This window comes from Pongo pygmaeus, chromosome 2, assembly GCF_028885625.2.
Source record: "Pongo pygmaeus isolate AG05252 chromosome 2, NHGRI_mPonPyg2-v2.0_pri, whole genome shotgun sequence".
NCBI lineage: Eukaryota > Metazoa > Chordata > Mammalia > Primates > Hominidae > Pongo > Pongo pygmaeus.
The window spans coordinates 204,784,841-204,793,253 of record NC_085930.1 but is presented as its reverse complement, the minus strand read 5'-3'; the positions used below and the strand labels follow the sequence as shown (position 1 = coordinate 204,793,253).

Here is an 8,413-nt window from a genome sequence, read left to right as displayed (position 1 = left end):
TGCAGAGAAAATTAGAGCTACATGTATCAACGTATATAATCTATAAAATATGTTGGGCAAAAAGCAATATACAGGAGACAGTATGAAATATATAAAATGACATTATTTCAGAACACATAAATATGCAATAAAGTATAATGAAATGCAGGAAATAAACACCAAATTCAAGGTCCTGGTTCCCTCCGGAGAGTGGAGAGAGAGGGTTGCAGTTGGGTAGAGGAACACCAGTGGCTTTCATTGCAAGGGTAACTGTATTAGTTTCTGTGGCTGCTGTAGCAAATGACAACAAACTCAGTGGTTTAGAGCACCTGAAATTTATTCTCTCATAGTTCTGGAGGCCAGAATTCCAAAATCAGTATCACTGGGCTGAAATGAAGGTGTGGGCAGGGCTCTGGACGCTCTAGGGGAGAATCTGTTCCTTACCTCTTCCAACTTCTGGTGTTTTGGTGGCTGCTGGCATTCCTTGGTTTATGGCCACAACACTCCAATCTTCAAATCTGCTTGTCTTCACAGGGCCTGTGTGTGTGTGTGTGTGTGTGTGTGTGTGTGTGTGTGTGTGTGTGTGTGTGGTGTGTGAAATCTTCTGCCTGTCTCCAAAAGAATACATGTAATTAGATTTAGGGCCCACCTGGATAATCTAGGATAATCTCCCTACTTCAAAAGTCTAACTCGGCCGTGTGCGGTGGCTCACGCCTGTAATCCCAGAACTTTAGGAGTCTGAGGCAGGTGGATCACTTGAGGTCAGAAGTTTGAGACCAGCCTGGCCAACATGGTGAAACCCCATCTCTACTAAAAATACAAAAATTAGCTGGGCGTGGTGGCGCATGCCTGTAATCCCAGCTACTCAGGAGGCTGAGGCAGGAGAATTGCTTGAACCCAGGAGGCGGAGGTTGCAGTAAGCCACTGCATCACTGCACCACTACACTCCAGCCTGGGCATCAGAGTGAGACTCTGTCACAAAGGAAAAAAAAAAAAAGCCTTAACTCAATCATATCTGCTATGACATTTTTTCCAAACTGAACATTTCCAGGCTTCAGAGATGAGGACCTGGTAGCTTTGGAAGAGCATTTTTCAGCCTATCACAGCAATATTTTCTTAAACTGAAAGGTAGGTAATAGAAGATATAATGGCTTCCCACTTGGGCCCAGCAGAATGACTCCTGCAAAAAGGGTAGCCAGAAAAAGGGGGGTCATTCTGCCATCAATAAGGCAGTGACCTGAGGATACACCATCAATATTCACAGGTGCATCCATGGAGTGGGCTTCGAGAAGAATGCCCCTCAGGCACTCGAGAGATCCAGAAATCTGCCATGATGGAGATGGGGACTCCAGATGTACGCACTAATACTAGGCTCAACAAATGTCTGGGTGAAAGGAAGGGCCCTACCACATCCATGTTTATCGTGCAGAAAACATAATGAGGGTGAAGGTTCACCAAACAAACTCTATACTTTGGTTTAACTATGTACCTGTGACCACTTTCAAAAATCTATAGACAGTCAACGTGGATGAGAGCCAACCACTGATTGTCAAATAAAGTGATAATATCACACACACACAAATAGACACACAATCATGGCCTTTACCTTTTTTTTGAGACAGGGTCTCATTCTATTGCCCAGGCTGGTGTGTAGTGGTGCGATCATAGCTCACTGCATCTTCTGCCTCCTGGGGTCAAGTGATTCTCCCACCTCAGTCTTCTGAGTAGCTGGGACCACAGATGCGTGCCACCATGCCCAGCTAATTTTTGAAGGTTTTTGTATTTCGCCATGTTGCTCAGGCTGGTCTCAAACTCCTGGGCTCCAGCAATCCACCTGCCTCGGCCTCCCAAAGTGCTGGGATTACAAGCATGAGCCATGGCGTCCAACCTTATGGCCCCTTACTTTGAATAACGGTTGTCTATGACTATATCTTAAGGCAGATACAGACTGTGATCCTTTCATAGAAAAAGAGGTCTCCATACCCCTGAACCCAAAATAAAAGTTTTTTTTAAAAGAAAAAGAGGTCTCCAGAGGCTGAAGGGCAGTGTAATATGGGTAACTCAGTGGGATGGTTAGAAGACTATGTGTCATGCTCTAGAGTGTATGAATTTGTCATTTCAGAGGTGGGACAATTCTGGATAAAATGAGATCCAGGGCGTAACACCTATAACCTGACTTTTGCCATTTTGAGATTTTTTTTGTGAGTTTTTTAATATGTTAAATTATGTTTCTAAACAGTGGTATCCTCCTCCAAACATTCACATTAGCGAGCGAGCTGAAGGTCAAAAATCAAAAAAAACCTTTCAGAACCAAGTGGATTGGATACTAACTTCTAGCAGAATTCCAAGAATTGTAGACAGGTCAGTGGACAAAAATTCCCATCATATTACCTAGGCAGCCACCAGCTCCACCTGCTTTTAACCCAAGCCTTCTGTTTCCCATCCCTCCCCGGCCAAAATTACTGCCAGTGCTCTGTGAGTCAGCTCTGTTCCAGGAAGTGACAAATGGGCTCAGGAGCTGGCATGGACAGCACTGGAGGAAGCAAATGGCCACTCCTTTGTCATCACAGTTCATTAAGTAGGTGTTTGTTCTTTGCCTGCAGCCTGGTCCCAGCAGGACTGGTGAGAGCTCGTGTGTGCACCAGAGTCAGAGGATACCCTGTGTCCTCCCTCTCCAAACCAGGGAGTGGTTGGTAACGACAATGACCAACCTTACTGGAAGATGCTATGAAAATCCACAAAACTGAAGCTGACATCTGTTGCATTTTGCTTCAGGGCATTTTTTCAACAAAGCATACTGTGCACTAGAAACAGTCTAGGTGGGTTATTTGCACCTGTAAATTACTAATAAAAATAACGTCTCAAGCTTGGCAGGCTTAGAGGCTGAGATTGTTGGCACTTCATCTGTCAAGTCTCAGCTCAGATGGCATGTCAGAGGCATCTGCCTAAAAGTGATTGCCCCAGTTACCTTCCATCCGGTCACACTTTTTATCTCTTTCTTACCATTTTACATAATCTGCAATGATTTTGTGTATGTATTTGCTTATGTATTTGTGGTCCACTGGGAGGTAGGCTCTCTGAAAAAAAAAAAAAAAAAAAGATCCTGCTTTTTTGGTACCCTCTTATATCCTCAGACCTAGAACAGTTCCTGGCACATATTTAAGTACTCAATAAATATTTATTGAATAAATGAGTGGGTGAATGAACAAATGAATGTACAAATGCAGAGGCTGAATATAAATGTCCCAGGGCCCAGAAAGAATCAGTCACAGAAGGGAAAACAGGACCCAGATAAAAATGTCTTATATTCATGTGCCTCAACAGATGTGGCTACAATTGTTCCCAGTTTGCTATATCTGGTATGTTCCCACAACTTACACTGGAATATCATAGGCACATTCATTCATTTTCCAACTGGGGAGACTGAAGCCCAGCAGAATGAAACGACTTAAGTGAAACTATGTGGCTATTTACACTTATAACTTGAACTTGGACCCTGTCTTCCATCAGAAAAATAACTTACTCGTAGGATGATTTGGGTTTTTTACCTCATTTTGTTCATTTCCCCACAAACAAAACATATTCTATGAGAAAAGTGTTTTTGTCTCCATGAGACAAAAAAACATGGTATAAAGTCAGTGTTATATTTTGCAAGTCAATAAGCACTAACCTAGGGGATTCTAGTCAAGGACTAATTATTAAGGAGGCAACTTTGGCCAGGCTTGGTAGGACTCACAGTAACAGAGATGAGTGAGATGAGGACATCCTGCTCCCAGGGCCACCAGGTACATGAGACCGTCAACATGAAAGTCCTGGACTCAGACCCTGGCTATTTTTAGAATGAGGGAGATATTGTTTCATATGGTTAAGGGGCAACTCTACCAGGAAGCAGGGAACTGAATGACTCCATGAGACACTCCCAGCTCCAAGGGGCCTTCTGGACAAGAACAGCACAGGCAGCAGGAAGAATAGGTGTTTTGAATAGACCCACTTCCCCTCCTCCCATGAGACTATGCTGCCTCCTTGTGATTGAAGAAGCAAATGCTGAATACAAGTACTTCATACATCAACTGAGAAACATTAAAATGTTCTTAATAAGCATGAAAGATTTATCTGCATCCAGTTCCCATTTCCCCTTTATACGTTCTAGAAAGTGTACTCCAGCTCATTCATTCATCCTTTCCTTCTCCCTGAAAATGACATGCGTTCCGAAACCTGTTTTGAATTATAACAGAAAAGCACCACTGTCTGTTATGGAAAGGAGAAAGAATTTTTCATTTCAAACAAATAGAAGCCCTGAAGGATTATATCTTCTCCTGAGTAGGTTCATTGTCAACCAACAGCAAACAAATTACCCACAGTAAGCAGTGACTCTGTGAAAACAAGTGATTTATCAAAGAATAACCTTAGAGAATCTTTCCTAGTTCTCAAACCTCTTTGTTAACTAATATTATTCATTAACTATGTCTAGTATTGTGGTTTTGTTTTGTTTTTTTTTTTCCGAGATGGAGTCTTGCTTGTCGCCCAGGCCGGAGTGCAGTGGCACCATCTCAGCTCGCTGCAACCTCTGCCTCCCGAGTTCAAGCAATTCTTCTGCCTCAGCCTCCCGAGTAGCTGGGATTATAGGTGCCTACCACCACACCCGGCCAATTTTTGTATTTTTCATAGAGACGGGGTTTCACCATGTCAGCGAGGCTGGTCTCGAACTCCTGAACTTGTGATCCACCTGCCTCAACCTCCCAAAGTGCTGGGATTACAGGCATGAGCCACCACGCCCGGCCCTATGTCTAGTATTGTAGCAACCACTTCCACCACCATCTCATAGAAAAGCATCTCCTTGAAAATCACAAAAAGCAAATGATGGATGGCTTCCTAAGGGACAATTTTCCACACAAATAATGTTTAACAAAAAACTGAAAAAAAAAAATAAAAAGGACAAAGCAAAGCAACTTATAATGAAGAATAATTAGAATAATAAAAGAAAATTCAAAGGAAACTATTCAGGTAGTAAAGCAAGTCTCTAGAAACAGAATTCATAGGACACCCCAGAAAATATCGCATACACAGCCACCAAATTCAATATCAGCAAGAAACAGTATGGCGGATTTCTGCCTGCGGGACAATGGTTGGTAACCTAAGCAAACCTATGTTTGCAGTTATCTCCTCTGAGGACTGGTTCGACTCATTATTTGATTTATGCCTAAGAACTCCGACCCTCACATGTGCGCTCTGGCAGAAAGGCAGTTAGTTCTTGTCCTTGGAATTACTGCCTCCAAAGATAAATCCAATATGTCAACTCAAAATCATTTACCTAAATTACCTCCTTGATTAACTGTCGGTTTGCCAGCCTGTCTCTCCCACTAGATGGTGACAGGAACCCTGTCTCATTCATCTTTGTATTCCTCACTTCTAGTACAGAGAAATGAAGTTACCAAAAACTGGTGTGGAGCCGGGCTTAAAAATCAGTCCTTTTTTATTTCCTTGTTCCTATCTTTTTGGCATTTTAAGGAAGTTTAAAAATATTTTTAAGGCCTGGCACGGTGGCTCACGTCTGTAATCCCAGTACTTTGAATCACTTGAGGACAGGAGTTTGAGACCAGCCTGGGCAACATAAGGAGACTCTGTATCTGCAAAAAATAAAATGAGCCAGGTGTGGTGGTGTGTGCCTATAGTCCCAGGTACTCAGGAGGCTGAGGCGGGAGGATCTCTCGAGCCTGGGGACTTGAGGCTGCAATGAGCCATGATTGCATCCCTGTACTCCAGCCTGGGCAACAGAGTGAGACTGTCTCAAAAAAAAAAATTTTTTTTTTTTTTTTTTTTTACCAAAAACACCTTAGGCTCCGTATTTCAAATTAGCTCGTAACAGATGCACAACATTTTATGAATGATGGTGTTGTTTAGTTCCCTTGGGGCTGTTACTATTCTGCTATTATTAATCAAGAGCTCAAAAATCGCAAAATAATATATTGAATTCTGAAATATTAATTATAAAACCTATAAATTACAAATCCTAATTTGTACCAAATATTACAGGTGACTGCAAGCAAGTTATCTCAAGCATTTACAGCTGGGATCCACCCAGAAACGATCATCGTTAGAGTCTCCACGTGTAAGCTCAGCATCTCATCCACAGCAACGCCCCCAGCTGCCTGCTGATTGCTCCATCCCCACCTCAGCCTTCGTGGCTCAGCATCCATCATAGTACAAACACTATGCCTTTGGAGAGGAGTGTCTTCGAGTCCACAGCTAAAGTCTATAAAAATCTAGCAATTCTATCAAGAAAAAGCAAAATTAAAATGCCAAAAATCAGGCAAAAAGAAAAGAAAAAAAAAAAGCACAGGATACTCCCAACAGGTGCCAAAAGAGCAATGATTTAGGTACAGTGTTTTGGGGAGAACTGACCTGGAGCCTGCTGGAGTTGCTCAGAGTCTAGAGGGAAAGATAAACAAGAAAACCAACAATGTAGATGTGGAGATCAAATGAGAGGCTGTAATGGAGGGTAGAATGAGGGATTCTGGGAGAACAGAGGAGGGACACCTGATGCTGCCCTGAAGAGGTAGAGAAGGCTTCATTCCAGAGCAAATCCTGAGCTGCGTTTGGAAAAACAAGCTGGAGGTAGTCAAAAATAGAAGGGGGAGGCTGGGCGCGGTGACTGACACCTGTAATCCCAGCACTTTGGGAGGCTGATGCGGGCAGATCACAGGGTCAGGAGTTTGCAACCAGCCTGGCCAACATGGTGAAACCCCGTCTCTACTAAAAATACAAAAATTAGCCAGGCATGGTGGTGTACACCTGTAATCCCAGCTACTCGGGAGGCTGAGGCAGAAGAATCGCTTGAACCCAGGAGGTGGAGGTTGCAGTGAGCTGAGATCGCGCCATTGCACTCCAGCCTGAGCGACAAAGCAAGACTCTTGTCTCAAAAAAAAAAAAAAAATAGAAAAAAAATAGAAGGGGGAGGAGGCAGTATCCCAGGCAGAGGAAAGACTGCCACCAAGTAGGAACTCAAATAATTCCGTAGCACCTAGGGTCCGGGATCCTGTAGAGGAGAAGTAGAACAGGTGGCCAAAGGTCAGATCACTGACAGCTTTATAAACCGTGACATGGAGCTCAGATTACAATCTGCAGGTGAATTGATTCAAGGACTCAATTCTAGGAAACAATTTAACTTACATCTTAAAAATGAAATCCGAATACCAACTTGTTAATTCACGGTAGGAAAAAAGTCACTAAAGAGCAAATCGAGGCTGGAGTTCTCTGAAAGCAAATGCTCTGTCTTCAGGTTGGCTACAGAGAATGCCAGGATCTGATGAGGAAGGGGCTGGTAAAGCTCAGGCAGCTGACTAAAGCAGCGTCATTCATGACACTATGGGGATCCACATACCTCCTGCCCTAGGAGGGGTACCGTCCGCAGCACTGAGTGGTGGCTCTAGCAGGAGAGGAGAATGGAGAGGGGATACACGGGCCTGACACCAGGAGGACCTGTGAGATGGCCAGTGCTCCACTGTGTCATGACGAGGGCCTGAACTAGAAAGTAGTAGAACGGAGAAGGCAGATTTAGGAGATTTTTATTTTCTTCTTATTATTATTATTAGAGTTATAATCCAATCTTTATTTAAAAATCTAATCTGCCAGTTTCGCGTTTTCCACCAACTCGGGGAGCTGAAACTTTCACAGGCTTCACAATCTTTTGCTTAGGTGCTGCCTTTGTAGGTGCCTTAGCAGCAGCCATTGCAGTCTTTTTAGATGCTTGCTTAGCCATTTTTTGCTTCCTTAGCAGCCCTGATAGCGTGTTCTCTTTGAGCCTTTCTAACTTCAGGTTTCTGATTCCTCTTGGTCATTACAGCAGCAAGAGATACACCGTAATGGTCTTCTGGAATTTGACTGCTCGGCGGGTTCTTTTCTTTTGAATTTATTCCGACTGTCCCTTTTTGTGCTTCCTTCTGTAGAGGACAGTCCAGTTTATCTGCCAAGGATTCCTCTTGGAAAGGAACGCCAACTCACATTTTGAATTAAGAAACTGGAAAACCCTCCCGTCAGTCCTGGCATAGCGCCTCCTGTGTCCAGGGTGGATCTTGTACCCACTGAAACTGCACAGGTCAACCTTCATGGCAGCAGCTCCACGGGAAGAGAAATGATGGCAAAAAGAACTATTATTATTATTTTTTGAGATGGTGTTTAGTTTTGCTCTTGTCACCCAGGCTGGAGTACTGAGGTGTGATCTTGGCTCACTGCAACCTCCACCGCCAGGTTCAAGAAATTCTCGCTACCTCAGCCTCTGGAGTAGCTGGGATTACAGGCACCCACCACCAGGCCAGGCTAATTTTTGTTTTTGTTGTTGGTTTTTGTTTGTTTGTTTGTTTATGAGATGGAGTCTCACTCTCTTGCCAGGCTGGAGTGCAGTGGCGTGATCTCGGCTCACTGCAAACTCCACCTC

The 8,413-nt window shown here is 43.6% G+C and overlaps 1 pseudogene; it reads right to left on the bottom strand.

Annotated features, from left to right (window-relative positions):
- Positions 1 to 7,573: 7,573 nt before the first annotated feature.
- LOC129032524 (large ribosomal subunit protein eL24-like) lies at positions 7,574 to 8,086 on the bottom strand (annotated as a pseudogene).
- Between the last annotated feature and the right edge of the window lie 327 nt (positions 8,087 to 8,413).